Source organism: Melanaphis sacchari, unplaced genomic scaffold (genome assembly GCF_002803265.2).
Source record: "Melanaphis sacchari strain LSU unplaced genomic scaffold, SCAv2.0 Contig44_pilon_pilon, whole genome shotgun sequence".
In the NCBI taxonomy this organism is placed as follows: domain Eukaryota; kingdom Metazoa; phylum Arthropoda; class Insecta; order Hemiptera; family Aphididae; genus Melanaphis; species Melanaphis sacchari.
Window position 1 is genome coordinate 3,090,893 of NW_020271295.1, and position 16,053 is coordinate 3,106,945.

The following is a 16,053-nucleotide window of genomic DNA, read 5'->3' on the forward strand; positions in this document are numbered from 1 at the left end:
ATACAATTATTTTGCTTTTTAATTTTTGCACGCGTAATTGTAATTACATGCAAAATATGTTAAAATAATTAAACAATTTATTGCGCATTCGGTTGTTAATATCCACAGAGGTTACGAGGTGAAAATAATTATAATAACACTGCTGACCACGGGATGGTTAGATTCACATGATATCATAATATTAAAATATTACTGTTATGTGTTCGCATCGGTCATTTCCGTTTTGCACACGTAATTTGATTGCGATCCAAAAATGACTTCCAGAGACCCAATTCTACGAGTGAATATCATATAATAATGTTAAGTACAATGGGATTGTCGCAGGCAAATCGTACATGTTATATTATAAATTATTATTGTTGTGTGCATTTATTTTATTCTGAAATCGACGTCGGCGACGAAATTTTAATATAGTCACGGTTTCGCACGCGTCTCGAATCCGTAAACCGAAGAGTTCAATGATATCACAATATAGATATAATATTATGTTATTATTTTGTGATGGTGACGTCGTTGATATTCGCACATAATACTCGGACACTGACCTCCGGGTCGTTCGATCGGTTGACGGTCACATGCTCACATATTACTCTTGTATGATGTGTATAATTCTACGCTCAACCCATGTAGGCTAGTTATTAAATACAATTTTAATCAAATCACTCGAATTAATTTGTCAATGGCTGCTATGGAATACTGCTGCAGTCGATTAAAACGTAGACTGTTACAGCTACATTGTATACCGTAAAACAGATCGCGAATTTGTAGTCAGTGATTTTTAAGAGTGGAGATAGAGAGAAATGTTTTTTTTTTAATAATTTTTCTTAAAATTGTAATAATTTATTTTACACGATGCATCATATAATAAGATAATCTTTACTACGCATTTTAAAATTACTGCGGGAGCGACGCCGTTGCATTATATCAGCGCGTTTATACGCGACCAAAATAATCGTAGCAAATTAAGCACGGAAATATTTATCGCTGCCGATACGGAGAAAGTTCACAGTCGAGTTTTCAGATAATATTTCACTTGGGAGTAAGAAGTATAATAACAATAATAATATATCTGGCCGAATGTTTCGGCGACGGTTATTTATACACTTTTTTTCGTCTAAATCGCGTATAAGACTATTGGTATGCGCACAGTTTGTGCACAACGCACTTTTCCAAAACTTCCATTTAATTAATAAAGTTGTGAATATCTTGTTATTTATATACTTATTATTATAGGTGGTACATTCCTAAAATATCATAAAATATTTAATAAAATCCACTGAAATGCACAACAAACATCATTTAACAAATTATTAATTAGTAGATAATAATATAATCGTAATTTCTGTTATTTATTGTTCTAAATATTATGAAAAATATAACATATTTTGAATTATAGTTATTTTAAGGTTATAATCAATGTATTTTTATATAATTGTTTATGCGTAAACTCACCATCAAAAATATAACTGCATAGATGACTTTGTTGCAAACCACGTAACGCAAACATTATAAATTATGCTTAATTTTTTAATATTTCATAAAAATATAAAGTTGTGGTGACGTATTTAAATATCGACTTTATTGTGTTGTATTATGTAAGTATCTGTAATCTAAACTTTTGGTTAAATTGACAACCAAAATGGATAGAAAAGTAATACGTTCATTACAAAAACGAACATCCTTATAATAAAATTTCAAAATAAATATTATACACAAAAATATATTACATTGATATTTATGTTTAAAGTTCATGAATAGATATTTTCCTGAAAAATGGGTTAAATATTTCATTTTATTTCTTCGTGATTGAAAAAAAAAACAACGAACGAGTGACGTTTAATAACGAGGGAAGTTGAAAAACTCACATATATAGAGGTTTCTAAAAAGGGTTTTCTCGGTGATCAAAATATAAAAAAGCTCGAATTGAAATATATATACTACCAAGCGTTTCCCATAACACCTGTCACAGTTCACGAGTGAGAGGATATTTTGTGTTCTGCGATCGCGCGTGGCTGAATGTGAATGGTTTCAAAAGACGATGTGATATGACCAGCGAATTGAACACCGGCAAATGCAAACACAAAAAGCGTAAGGAAATGTCTCGGTAGAAATTCTTTAGAAACGAGTGGTACTTACAAACGACTGCGCCAATACACATTTTGTTTGATTGGTTTTATTTGATAGCTGTCAAATGTAGCATTCGACTGAATTTCGCATCAGTAACCTGAACAATATTACTGTAAAAAATATATTTTAATACAGGAAAAAAATAACAAATATTCAATAGAACGTGATGGCTATATAATATTTTTTCTAATAGGTAGTATAATAATTATTCACACTAGTGAAATAATAAATCCATTTATATTCAGTGTAACTCATGTGATTACAGTAATATTTTAATCGTTTCTAAATTTTCAAGAATTTGTTTGATAACAACATTTATGTTTTATCAAAACACATTGTATAATTTAATTTGTCTGTGCTTGCACAAAAACTTGATATTATATATTAGAAAAAAATATAATTATATAATTATTTTAAAAGTGTTTATGAGTGCATAACTTATAATAATATTAGGCAGGTATTTGCAGTGATGATTTTTTCATGGAGGTGATTTTTCCTTTAAAAATACATATTATGTGGTTTTAATTATAAAATATCATTGGATTAAATTCGTATTTTTAAAATTCTAAATAAGCGAAACAAATAAAATACTAAAAATATTATTAATGTACTATAAATATACAAATATAATTATAAAGTATACTAAAGGTTCAGTAGTTTAATCCTCTTCTTAATAAATGTTGTTTCGAGTGTAGCCTTGGAAGTTTACCACTTATATGTGAAATTTTTATATAAGGACTCTGTATCACGTCTTATCTTCATACTCATATCAATTACTAGCATGTCAAAGCACAATGATAGTGTATGGTATTATATTATAATAAATTATATATCTGTATTTAATAACAAACACTCACTCAATAGACATTAGTTGACACTTTTAAATCTTTTACGTTAATATTTATTATCACAATTGTGTTACAGATAAATTACAAATAAACATTTATAATATTATACTTATGTAATAATAATAACATAGGTACTTCCTACATGTTATGCAAAGTATTTGATCGTTCACGGTCACTCGAGCCTGCAAGCTTAGAATGACCAATAACAATTAACCATGTACCACATGGTCGCGTGATAATAATTATCTTATGATGTAGATGTAGGTACTCGTACGTCATTCGCCCGTGTTGCCTAATGCTTTCGTCGAAAGTTCAGCAGTAAAAGAAATTAAAGTAATTATGTAGTCGCTCCTCCTCCAAAATTTCACCGTGAGTGAAAAAGACAATTTACTTTCTTTCACATAGCCAACAAAAAACCGAGGGACGCACGTCAATTATTAAAATAAATAAAAATAATATTAATAATAAAAACACAATAATATGATATATGTGTATAAAATATCCATTCTCTTGAAACGGAAAATAAATCGTTATCAGTGGTAGCCATACCATTTAATATCTGAATCTCATTCTCATCCAAGAGTAATAAATATATAATAATACTACGTAGTAATAATCGTTATGGTGTTATAATTTATAGTTGCAGTAATGAGTTTACGGATATTCACATAGGCTCGTACGCGTGCACTGATCAGCAGTAAAACGTGTTTGGATGTATATATCTTCCCGGTCGGTCTTAGCATTTCTTCAAATAATACAAATTAGTGAAAAAAAGATATAAACTTTTAAAGGAAAAATAAAAGTGGAGAAAATGTTTTTGAAATTTATTCATTGTGCTAAATTTACACTAAAACATTGGAAATTAAATAAAACTTTAATTTTTGAAGATTACATCACGAACATGATATCCATTTTTCGGGTGTATTTTGAAAGTGTTTCATGACATCACATAAAGTTTCGGGAGGTATTATTGCAATATCCTTAATTATTCTAGTTTCAAGTGTGAAATCATGTTCTTCAAAAGACTCTCTAAATAAAAGTCACATACTGATAAACTAAAAGAACCTGACCGCCTGACACTTTGCCTATCAGGTCATGCGCAATTCTCAAAATCGACCAAATGATGGCAAGGTGGACATTATCTTATCATCATATTATCTTAAACACTTAGAATATGTGCATTTAGAATACGTTAGAATACATTTAAAAATTGTTCTCTACTTTTTTTTTTCTTCAAAAGTTTCATTCATTTTGTGGCACCTATATTATAATAATTTTTATAAGCTCGTATCACACAATTCGTTATATAAAATACACAATATTGTTAAATAGGACCCTCACTATGAAATATCGTCCTATTTTTAAGTGCAGTTAAGAGTGTGTTGCTCATTGGTGATATTTTTACCAATAAATGTTAAAACTTAAACTTGTAAATATGTTACGGACAATGTACACATTACTTAGTCAATGTGGTCCTACCCGTACAATGTGAAATTGTGAGTCATGATTTTTATTTTTTTAACAAACTAATATTACTGTTATTTTTTTTATAAATAAAATTTTATTATTACCTATTTATAATATTGATTTTTTTTATGAAACAATGATTATTAATTTTATTCATATATCATATTAACAAATATTATTATCTTATTATTATTATAAATTTTAATATCGAAGACGTACCGGCTAATTATATTTCATTACGAGAAGCAGCCCGCTTCTTTTCTAATTTGGGAGGATAGGGATATGATCGGTGTACTTGTACTCGGGATTGCAAAACGAATAAATGCAAGTGTAGAAAAGCAGACAGACTATGCAATTCCGAGTGTCATGTTTTTAAATCTTGTGCAAATAAATAGGTAATAATAAAATTATAATTCATGATAAAAATAAAATGATAATATTTGTTAATTTTTTTTTGTTATTCCATAAAATTATTCGTAATATTATGATACGTGAATAAAATTAATAATCATTGTTTTAAAAAATAGTCAATACTATAAACAGGTAGTAATAAAATTTAATTTTTAATAAAAAAAAATAAAAATAATATTTGTTAAAAAATCTAAATTTGTGGTTCACAATTTCACATTGCCCGGGTAGGACCACTTTAACTAGGCAATGTAGTACTACATTTTCCGGGATTTCACATTGTTCGTAATATATATACTGTTATAATAATATATATACGTTTATTAGACGACGAAAAGTTTTGACCACCGAATCTAACTTGAATTGGCATCTATTATTCGTTCAAAAATAGCGAGTTTAAAAAACTTGAATATAATAATTAATAATATACGTGTACATGGTTGGCCAGGCGAGGGATGCAATAATTAACGGTATACGTCGAGAAGTTCGACCGTCTAATGAATTTATGTAAGCCTGCCACTATGCGCGTATTTATGTTTTCGGTTCGGAAATTTATGGTTTTCCGCAGCGGATAATAACAATTATTATTCTTCGTTTTTGTTGTGTTTTAAGCTTTGAATTGATGGCGTCCATTAAAACGACGACCAAGGCTATAGAATGTTGAGAAAGTGAGAGAGAAAATAGCATTGCAGTAGCTCACGTGGGACGAAACGAGGGAAAAAACAATCGGAAGAAAAGCGAAACCACCTCGACAATTAAAAATGACTGAGACTAATAAATTCACGGGGGCCGAAAACAAACGTCTCTTTGGAGTGAGTTGTTGCTAGTTGTATAAGAATCGGCGAATATATCTTTCGTTTTGCGTACTCTCCCTGCCATTTTCCCATCATCTCACCATCTGACACCCGTTTCGTTTTTATTTTCGTTCGCCTTTGCCTAATGAAATGAAACATAATCGAAAAAAAATGATAATAATAATAATAATAAAAGTAATAATAATTCAGAAGTATTTTATCGACCATTCCACGGGTGAACAGATGCCTCCAGTCTCTTTGTCCATGTTTTTAAATATTTTACCTACCCCTGGAGTGAAAAAACCACTGTGTACAAATATATATATATTGGTCGCAGGGATCTATTTGAATTTACGTTCCGTTTAATGTGTTTTTTAAGTACGACATTATTTTGAAGGAAGATTTAATAACCGTTTAAATTACTTTTTTTTTAAAAAAAAAAAAAAAAAAAACATTAATCTGCATTCGCGGTTTTTGCCCAACAAAATTATTCTTCATGCTATCGCACGCCAAGTACAAAATATAAATAATGTAATCGCTTCTCACGATACTCCGGTACAACACATTTCATCTAGATTATAATATCATATTTCATTCAAATACTAGTATATAAATTATAAGCCTCGAACGATATGACAATAACAACTGTATCGTTATAAACACAATAATTACAATTTAGTCAAAACGACTAACGGCTATAATGATATTAAATGTATTTGTATAATAACGTGAATTTACATAATAGTATCTAAACTCATAGAGAAAACGTTCAATTGTTTGTAAATATTATCATATGCTACAGTTTGCTGTCTGTATTCTCTAGTACAACACATGCTAAAATAAGAAATTATTTAGGTACCTGTTGAAATATTATGTCGATAAATTACCAAAAAACCTGTTCGGAGTTTTTAATTTTCTGAAATACTGATATAATAATATAATGTAGGTTCATACAAAATAAAATAAATTCCCTGCAGAAGCAGTAGTGATGTTTTTTTAGTTTTTGTAGTTGTTCTTTCGACTTATGTCTGCTAGAAATTTCATACCTACGCATTTTTATATTTTTAAGTAACCATCATCAGTACTCGGTGGATTATGTTAAACCTTACAGATGTGACAGGTAAATTCGAATGATGTTTAAAAAATGTGTTTATATTAAAATGTATTTTGATTTATGCGTTCTATAAGTAAACAAAATAAATTAATAAAATATTACAACCAGAAAATCATTTGAAAACAACAGTCTATAGGACTTTTATAATGGTAGGTTTTTTATAGTCTAATTTGCGATTTTTATACAGTTGTAAACTCTATAAGTAATAAAAATCGAAATGTTTGTTTTTAGCATGTTAATTACATGTACACCGTTGCATATTATTTCGTGTGTCTTTAATTTTTAATAAATAATATTGCGTTAGTAATTTTTGTATAAATAAAATATCAACACATTAATAAAAATCTAATTTTATAGTTAAATGTTCACTTCTACACGACAACATTAAATTGGATGAATTATGAATATTAAAAACATAATGTCAACGTTGATGATGTCATAGGAACACCTTTACACTATGAAATCACTGTGACATAACAAGAAAATAATAACTATTATGCCATTTAAAAATCTAAAAATCGTGTACAATAACTGTAATCAAACAACGTAGTTTTATTGGTATTAGTTTAACGCGTCATTTCTCAACATCGTGTTTTTATAAATGCACGTCTTACAAAAACACGCGCGCGTACATATAGTATTTTTATTAGTTATTAAACATAATAAAATACTGTTATTAATCTACAGACAGAAAATAAAAAATAAAGTCACATGGCATACCTATATTTCTCCGAGTGCTAAAAGTTTTCCGGACGATAAATTCGAAAGACGAGATAAAGGCGTTCTCGGCCGTTATTGCTTATAGTAAAATAAAATGACTCGATGGGTCAACCCTTATGGATGACTGGATACGATTTTTTTTTTTACATTATGAACGATCTGACTACAATTTCGTATCTTTTATTTAAATAATTAACTATCAAAATTCGCTGGGTCATCGGATTAATATATTATATTAAATTTACCACAAAAGTCTGAATTATTTTCAACCAGTTTACTTCTACTCATCTTCGGTCAATCTGAAAATTAATCATTTAGTGTAGTCCAGGGGTGGTCAACATTAATAGGTCTTTGAAACACTTGGGTTAATACAATGATACCAAGAGCTCTAATGTGTATAGATATATTTTAATGATTCGATAATTATTTTTATGTAATGTGTATAACTAAAAAATGAAAATGTATTATTATAATGGTAATAATAAGTAAATGTCGTTGTAATAACATCAAGAGTCCGCATCTAACGATGACAAGAGCCACATATAGCTCACAAACCGTAAGTTGACCATACCTAGTATAGGCTATATATATTATAAAAGTCAAACATGCATTCGTTATCTACAGGGTAATTCTCCATGCATGTTTAACCCGATATTTTCATTTAATAATGTAGTATTTATTCAAATTCTGATTTTTCAAAAAAAAAAAAAAAAACATATTATCTTTTTATTAAACGAATATATTTTTTTAATATTGATGGTACGTACATATTTATAAACAAGCCGTTAAAAATGGTTTTACTGAAATTTTAAATAGAAATCAGTATTTTTATATTCGAAACAAGTTTAAAAAGTATAAATATTAATAGATAAATATTAATTAAATACATTTTAAATTCCCCACGAACTACATATCTTTCAATATCATAACCATGAACATAATATATTACTCTTATTGCAAAAAATTTAATATTTCAAAAAAATATTTTTTTTATATAAGTACAAAATAATATCAATATATTAAAAATTTTAAAAATCAGTTATTTTATTAGTACAATATATAAAATAAAGAAATAGGGAGTAAGCGTACTTGTTGAACTAATCTGTTACCACAATAGATACATATTATAAGTTTCTTATTTATATAATATTTTAGAAAATTTAATCGTTTTAAATCAAATAACAATACTCAAATTTTTAAATGAAATAAAATGTTATGTACATTCTATTGTACATTGTTATTTTGCCATTCGTGTTCTTGTTGTTTGAATTCATGACAACAACCCTCTTCCCAAAATGTCTGTCGTACAAGCGTTGTCAGTTGTCATGGTAAATAATATACATTTACCGATCCTAATTGACAACGCAAATAGAAGAGCAACTTATGTGAACATTTCAAGAGACATATAAGTCATAGTAAAAATGAATTGATCTATCTAGGGTTCTTGCAGTTCTAAATGCAAGCACACACGTCTTTTAAATACGAGGTTCCGGGTCTTTATATCGTGTCCGGCTCCGCATTACGGTTTACCCGGTTAAAACGTGTATCGGTAATGTCTGTATTCAATTTCGCGTACGTGTGCCAAATCTAAAAACACTTTTAGAAGAGTTTTAATAACAACGCCTGTACACGCATACGGAGATATATGCAGCTACGGAGTGGTTGTTTGAATAGAATTTAGGGTGTGTTATGAGATCGTGTGCGATGGATGAGGGACATTTCCTTTATTTTGATTTCGCTGAAATAACGTCTGCCTCCTAGTTCCAGCCACTGCTATATTATTTATATATAATATATATACCTATAGGTACTATAGACAATATGCACGTGTGTGCGTTATCCAATTAGCGATTACCGGACGGAAGCATTTAGTGGCGGGTGTAAGAATACGTCAGAAAATATTTGAAACCTACCCGACTTAGTCAGATGACGGTTCAATATTAAACATTAACTTTTCCACTTCGTAACGTTTTTGGGCACAGTCGCTTTGTACTGCTCTTTAAGTTGTGTACTGCAGCCTACTTCGACTACCACCATACAATATATATGTATATATCACGCTATACTGGTATTAATGGTTGCAAATAAACCTTAACTCGGTCGAGACTAATGAAGACAAATTACAACGGACCGGTATATTGCTATGTATATATGTGTATAACGTATCGTAACAGACAGCGGAAAAAGCAATACAGTCGTGTGTGTGTGTATTTGTTTTGTGTGGTTGGGGTAGGAGGTGGAGAGAAAACAGTAGAAAAAATTTAGCAAAACGACAAATGGTGTTTCGAAAACAAACTCGCCGGCAGATAAGCAACCGATTTGTCAGACTGAAAAAAAAATTCGTTTCGTAGGTGATTTTTCGTTAGTAGCTATAGTCACAGGTATATGCACATAATATTCTATTACATGGGTACCTTTCTCGTAACGTTGTTAATAGTATAAGCCCAACAGTTAGACGGCAGCAGAAAACAGGAGAGTGGCGTGAAACACGCACATATGATACGCTACTATAATTTACTATACTGAATAATGATTGATTAAAAAGTACGCGGATAAACCGGTCCGATATAATACTTATACATATTATTATAGTAATCATTTTTTTTTTTTTATTACGATCTATTATAAATGCGGTAAATATGTAATATTATTAAAGGTTATGCGTTGCAGCTAAGTGTGAGTGTCATAACACCAATATTCATTAGTTAAACTATAATGTGACAGGGTGGTTTTGTACTAAACATAGATGTATCCTCTCTACTTATAGTTATTGTTAAAACAACTTGTGAGAAATATTGTTCGTATAAAATATAATAATATTATGTATAGCTTATATTATAGCCGAAAACTTTTCTTTGTCAGAACACACCTTAATATATTTAACTATGTGTTTGTCAGTATGTCACAACTTACAAGAAAGCTTTAAAATTTTTAAATCACATATTATATATTATAATTTACGACAGCAAAGCATGAGTGAATCATTATTTCATCATTATTTGTAGGCACTGTTATAATGCGCATTCGTTCATAGTGACGTCGAATCTAATATGATAAAAATAATCCCAGCAGGCTGCTATTGTGTACCTCGTACAGAGATTAAAAAATCGATTTTTTCCTTCATTTTTTAATCAAACTGTAATTGCGGCGACATAGTCAGATTATCGAAGAAATTCTTCCAGGTCACAGTTCACGTGGCCGATGCCGAAGTCATTGGTTATGCCTGAGGAAAATTGCGACAGACCGTCACGACGGATATTCTGTACAATACTGTAGTATCTACGAATACAACGCACGAGGTCTCGGTGAACACGCGCTCGTGCTTGTACGCCACCGACACAGTTTAACCCGAAAATTTTTTATACGTTTCGCATTTAAAAGCGTTATATTATTATCATTGTCTGTACGTCGCGGTATCATAATAATACATATATAATACACACGGAATAATACACAACGATCGTGGGAGTTTTAAAAAAGTCGTGTTTTCTTTTACCGACGTGAAATAACGATAGAGCATACAGACATATATACATTATATTACATCATTTCTTCGAGATCGCAAAACATCCCCAATGACCGAAGAGCGCGTAAATCTTCGAAATAGCTAACTTCTATACTATAAATTGTTGTTGTTATTACTATTGAGTCCGACACACGGACGGCCGATTGCCCACAGAAACGGGTATGATACGCGCATATACATTATATTATACACTTACGATTTTGTAAATTCCAAACCTCCCACGAAATGTTTATATATATTATATTATCGTGTGTACCGTATCGTAAATTCGATTCCGTCCGTTGGATATTCCGTTTGTTTCGGTATATTCCACTAACTGCGCCGTGCTTTGTACAAAGTCGTTGTCGCAAGGAATTGATATTCCTTTCGGGTCTCTGGCCTGTAGATAGGGTGCGAATTTTCGCAGTGCGTTAGCCACGCCGAATACAAACGACTTCATTAATCGCGTGAAGCCGTGGCGGTTATCGCCTTAGGTTGGATGATGGCCGGACGGTTCTGAGTTTACTTCACTAGTGTGGGTGTTGGATCGACGGGTGTGGAGAAGAAAGACTGGGCCTGGAAATACGATGTTTTTCCGCTTCCCGCTAACAGACTCGCGCAGGCGGCTCACGACGCTGACCCACAAAACCCCCACGTTTGTTGGATACGACCAAAAATTCGATATAATATTATGTTGTTATATAATATACTGTCCGATGTGGCCTATTTTTGTATTTACCTATAACTGCCCGCTGCTATACGTGCAAGATCATCGTATTTGATCGCCCACTGTCGTTCACCATGCAGTGTCAGCAACTTTCAATTATTTAGTGCTTAAGAAATGTTTTTACGACTAACGAGAAGACCAGAATAGTCTGTCTCTCTAAACAGTCCTCAAATTATCGTGAAATCATCGTATAAAATACCACAGTAAGTATCTATAAGTTTATATACCATACATGTTCCACAAAAATCGGTGGTAAATATATAGCGGCTGGTATATGTTAAAATGTAGTCTCCTGATAATAACGATTCATATATAATTTAATATGTTATCAATGTTGCTGCTAGTAAGTGGTAACTATGACTGATATGGTAGTTGTCATGTCCGGTTTTGGACCTTGCATATATATAGCGTGTAATACTATTAGACTCACCGCTGTCTAGGTTCCAAAACAGAATTGCAAATGCGTACACAAATCATACTAACATATAATTCCGTAATTGTTCGATGTACCAGTCATTGAATAATACATCACTATCGTATTATAAGTGTGAACGTCCTAATCAAGACGCGTTCGAAATCACCACAACTACCTACGATCCCGGATTAGGAGTGTCTGTAACAATAAATAAGCCGGTATGCTGTAATGGGACACAACGTTGTAATTAGCTGTATTATAACGACAGCGATGTAATTATATATTATATTATGACGATATAATGTATGTAAGGATCTTTAAAAGAAAGTGGCAGCCTCATGTGTTACTCGATTGATTGTTAAACTGTGAATTATAGATAATGTATTTAATGTATTACACCTACAAATATATATTAATTAACGCACGTCTGTTGCATAACTTCAAGAATGATATCATATAGGATACTTAGGGGTGTCATATTATAGTATCTGATTTTCTTGACGTGTCGTAAAACCGCAGTTATTGATCATTTTAGCACCAAATTTTGCATACATCAATTCTTTGAGTACTTGATCGGCCTATACGCTATTTTTCATCCTGAAATTCTATCCTTATAATATGTTGGCTCATACAAGCATTTTTTTATAATTTCTGAAAATCGAATATTTTTTTTCATTATAAAGAATACAGAAAATAAAATATTTTTTTTTTTTTAATTTTATATTACTTATTCTAAATTGTATAATTTCTGTATACCTAGAGCCTAAACTCAAAATCTACTCGGCCGACTTTGAAAATAATTTCATGAAATAATTTTGATTAAATTTAAAAATATAGCAATAATTATATTCAATTCATTATACACAGATTTCTTATCTCAATTTAATTAATTAATGAAGCGAAATATAGCAACATTTTTTATATTATTTAGCTCAATTTTTCTGGACGAAGTTAGGTTATACGTTCAATATTATAATATAAATTTATACTTGTACTGAAGATGTTTACTTGTGCTACTTGTCTGTAACTCTGTTTAGTTCATAGATGCACGAGTAAATATCTTAAGCAGGCAACCTGATGATGTGTATTACAATTGATATTTCGTATCAAGTCTGATGATTATTATTCGACCGTAAAAGCGATATGAATGTTATGATTATTTTGCAAGTATAATATAATAAGCGTTGCTATATTGCGTGACAATTGGATTTCCGTTAATAATTTATTCGATGAAACTCATCCCAGGAGTACAATAATAATATTTTTAAAACAGTTGTTTATAATAATATAATGCCTATTTCATTAAATTTCCCAAGTGGCTGAATAAAACGGCAAAACTTGGGTCCATTTCTCGTTAATAATATATAATCGAGACGCATTATTATTGTCGGACCTGAGCATATTTTACCGTATTGCAGAGTTGCATTATGTTAACTTACAATCGATAATATTCAATAATATCATCACCGGATTTAAATATTTTATTAAATACTATAATTTAATCGATTTAATCTATTTTATGCACTCGATACAATAATATTTAATATGTAATAAATAGACTAATAACCATTAAAGACATCAACTCCGAGTATCCTATCTTTCTAATGTTTAACTTCTCTATAGTTTGTACATGACACAAAAAGGTTAATAGGTATGTGTGTTTCGTTGGACGATGTTTCATTATATTTTAATAAAGAAATTATAACACAAGTTCAATAAAATTATATTAGACTAAAAATAATTTTCTGGTTATTTCTATTTTGAAAAAAGTGGGATATGATTGCGTTTACAAAGCTCGATTAGGTTTCCATGTATATTTAAAAAGTAATTATCACGTGCATAAAAAAAAAATACATTAATTTGTTCGAATGACAGTCTAAACGCTGAATGAAAATAACAGTATAAAACGAGTTAGGTACTCAGTTAATTAAAAATACGTTGTTTTTTTTTTTTACTAACAAATGTAAATATATTTTGTTATTTTTATTTTTCTTACTGTTTAAAATTCTTAATCACCGTATCATAATAATATATATATATAAATATATATTATTAAACATTATAGTTCTTTAAACCTTTGTGGCTTGAGGGACTTGCGCGAGGAAAGCATACATCCTCCGCGTAGACCCAACAAGGAAATCGATTTACGCAATCGTATAATATTCATAGCTATACATTATATAATAATATAATTGCATGGCCCAAATCGAATTACAGTATTGTTATCGAAACACGGACCAAACGAGCTATGCATTATATGCTTGCCGATCCGAAGAAATCTGCTGTAGCAACTCGACCGAACGCAATGAGTATACGATTTTTAAATCGTTTGTTTGTCTGTTAGTTTGATTGATGTAACATGATTGAAGAACGAGTGACAGTATAATTACTCATTTCGAGTTCAATCAGCATAAAGAAAAAAAATAATAAATATAAATATTATTTTGCCAATTGTATTTATTTGTATTTTTATCTTTCACACATATACAGTCACACAGAGAATCTTACAATATTTAACTACCATACACGAAATATAACCGATTTATCTGTTGTGGTAATAACGTATTATAAACAGAAGCTTATTAGAATATAAAATATAGAATATAACACCTAAATAATGGAAAATTATCTATACCATCACGTTATCTGACCTAGCTTTAGAGAATCGTGTGATCGATACGTATTGTCCTAATTATTTTACTGTTGCTCTTCTAATATGTTTTTTTTCGTGTTTGCGGGAGTCTGCAATTTGAACTTTGAACCCAAAAATTATTCACAAAGTTGACTGAATCCTTGAATCATTTTTCAGTTATAAGTTTTAACGTTCAACGATACGAGTAACATTGCTATTATTATGATCAATGTAGTACACTTATACATATAAATTATAACTTTTGAACATAATCCATTGACAGTAATTTAGTAATTTTCTTAGAAAGAGCTGACTGCTAAATTTTTTTTCGCCAAAAATTTCTAATAAATACACTAGCCAATAATTTTATAGCCAACATTACGATATGTTACTACACTCTGTTCACCGAGATAACAGTAGTATGCAGCGGACGAAAATTTGTCGTTTTTCTACATTACAGCACAAAAATATTAGGTTCATCCACTTACCACCAGTTGCTCTCTAGTGAGAACAAGTAATTACCATCATTTGTAAGCGCAAATCGCTACTATTTTTTCGATGAATAGAATATATAATATTTTATGCTCCATATTATACGATACAATATTTTAGTTACGTATATAAATAAAAATTGATAGTTGATATTAATAATATTGTATATTGTAGACTAAAAAAATTTATATACATACAACATTCTTACCGCCATTGATTAAAAAAATGTATTTATTATGCATGTAATCGTATAAGTTTTAACTATTTAAGAGATATTTGATTTTACATAACGTTTATTTTGGGTAGGTATTTGAAAAATTATTCAAAATGAATTTAATTATTACATTAGTTATTTTTACAACATAGCTCATAGTATAAAAGGATGAATATAGGTAATGATTGAATATTTTAGGGAGACTAATTAAACATTTTAAAACTTTTGTTCTGCTTTTTTCACATTCCAATTTCTATTTTTGATATAATAAATGCTTGTATTTATAAATGTGTATATATACATATATATTATATATATATGTAATATTACGGGTAAAATCGAATGCGAAACGCTTGTATAACGGAATGTTTATGTGGGAAATTGAATAATGTAAATGGATGGAAAAGGTACGGTCAATTATTATTATAAATAGTAATTCCACTTTATACATTTTTTAATTTATTTTTATTTCCTTTTCATATTCTTTAACAAGTACTTTAAAATTATATACGCAGTAGCAGTTGATGATTTGCGCCACATGGTGCAAAATTTAGATGTGGTGCAAAGCCTAGACAATCATATCTGTAATA

At 29.9% G+C, this 16,053-nt stretch overlaps 1 protein-coding gene across 2 annotated transcripts in view; it reads right to left on the reverse strand.

Moving 5' to 3' along the window:
* The window catches only part of LOC112597915, a 99,752-nt gene that overhangs the window by 22,968 nt on the left and 60,731 nt on the right, over nucleotides 1-16,053 (reverse strand). Inside the window, exon 1 of one of the 2 annotated variants that reach the window (XM_025344150.1) lies at nucleotides 2,137-2,157. The exons of the other annotated variant lie outside the window; for it this stretch is intronic. The gene's annotated coding sequence lies outside the window, so the exon portion shown is untranslated. Of the gene's footprint in view, nucleotides 1-2,136; nucleotides 2,158-16,053 lie in introns of those variants that run through there. 2 annotated transcript variants of the gene reach the window in all.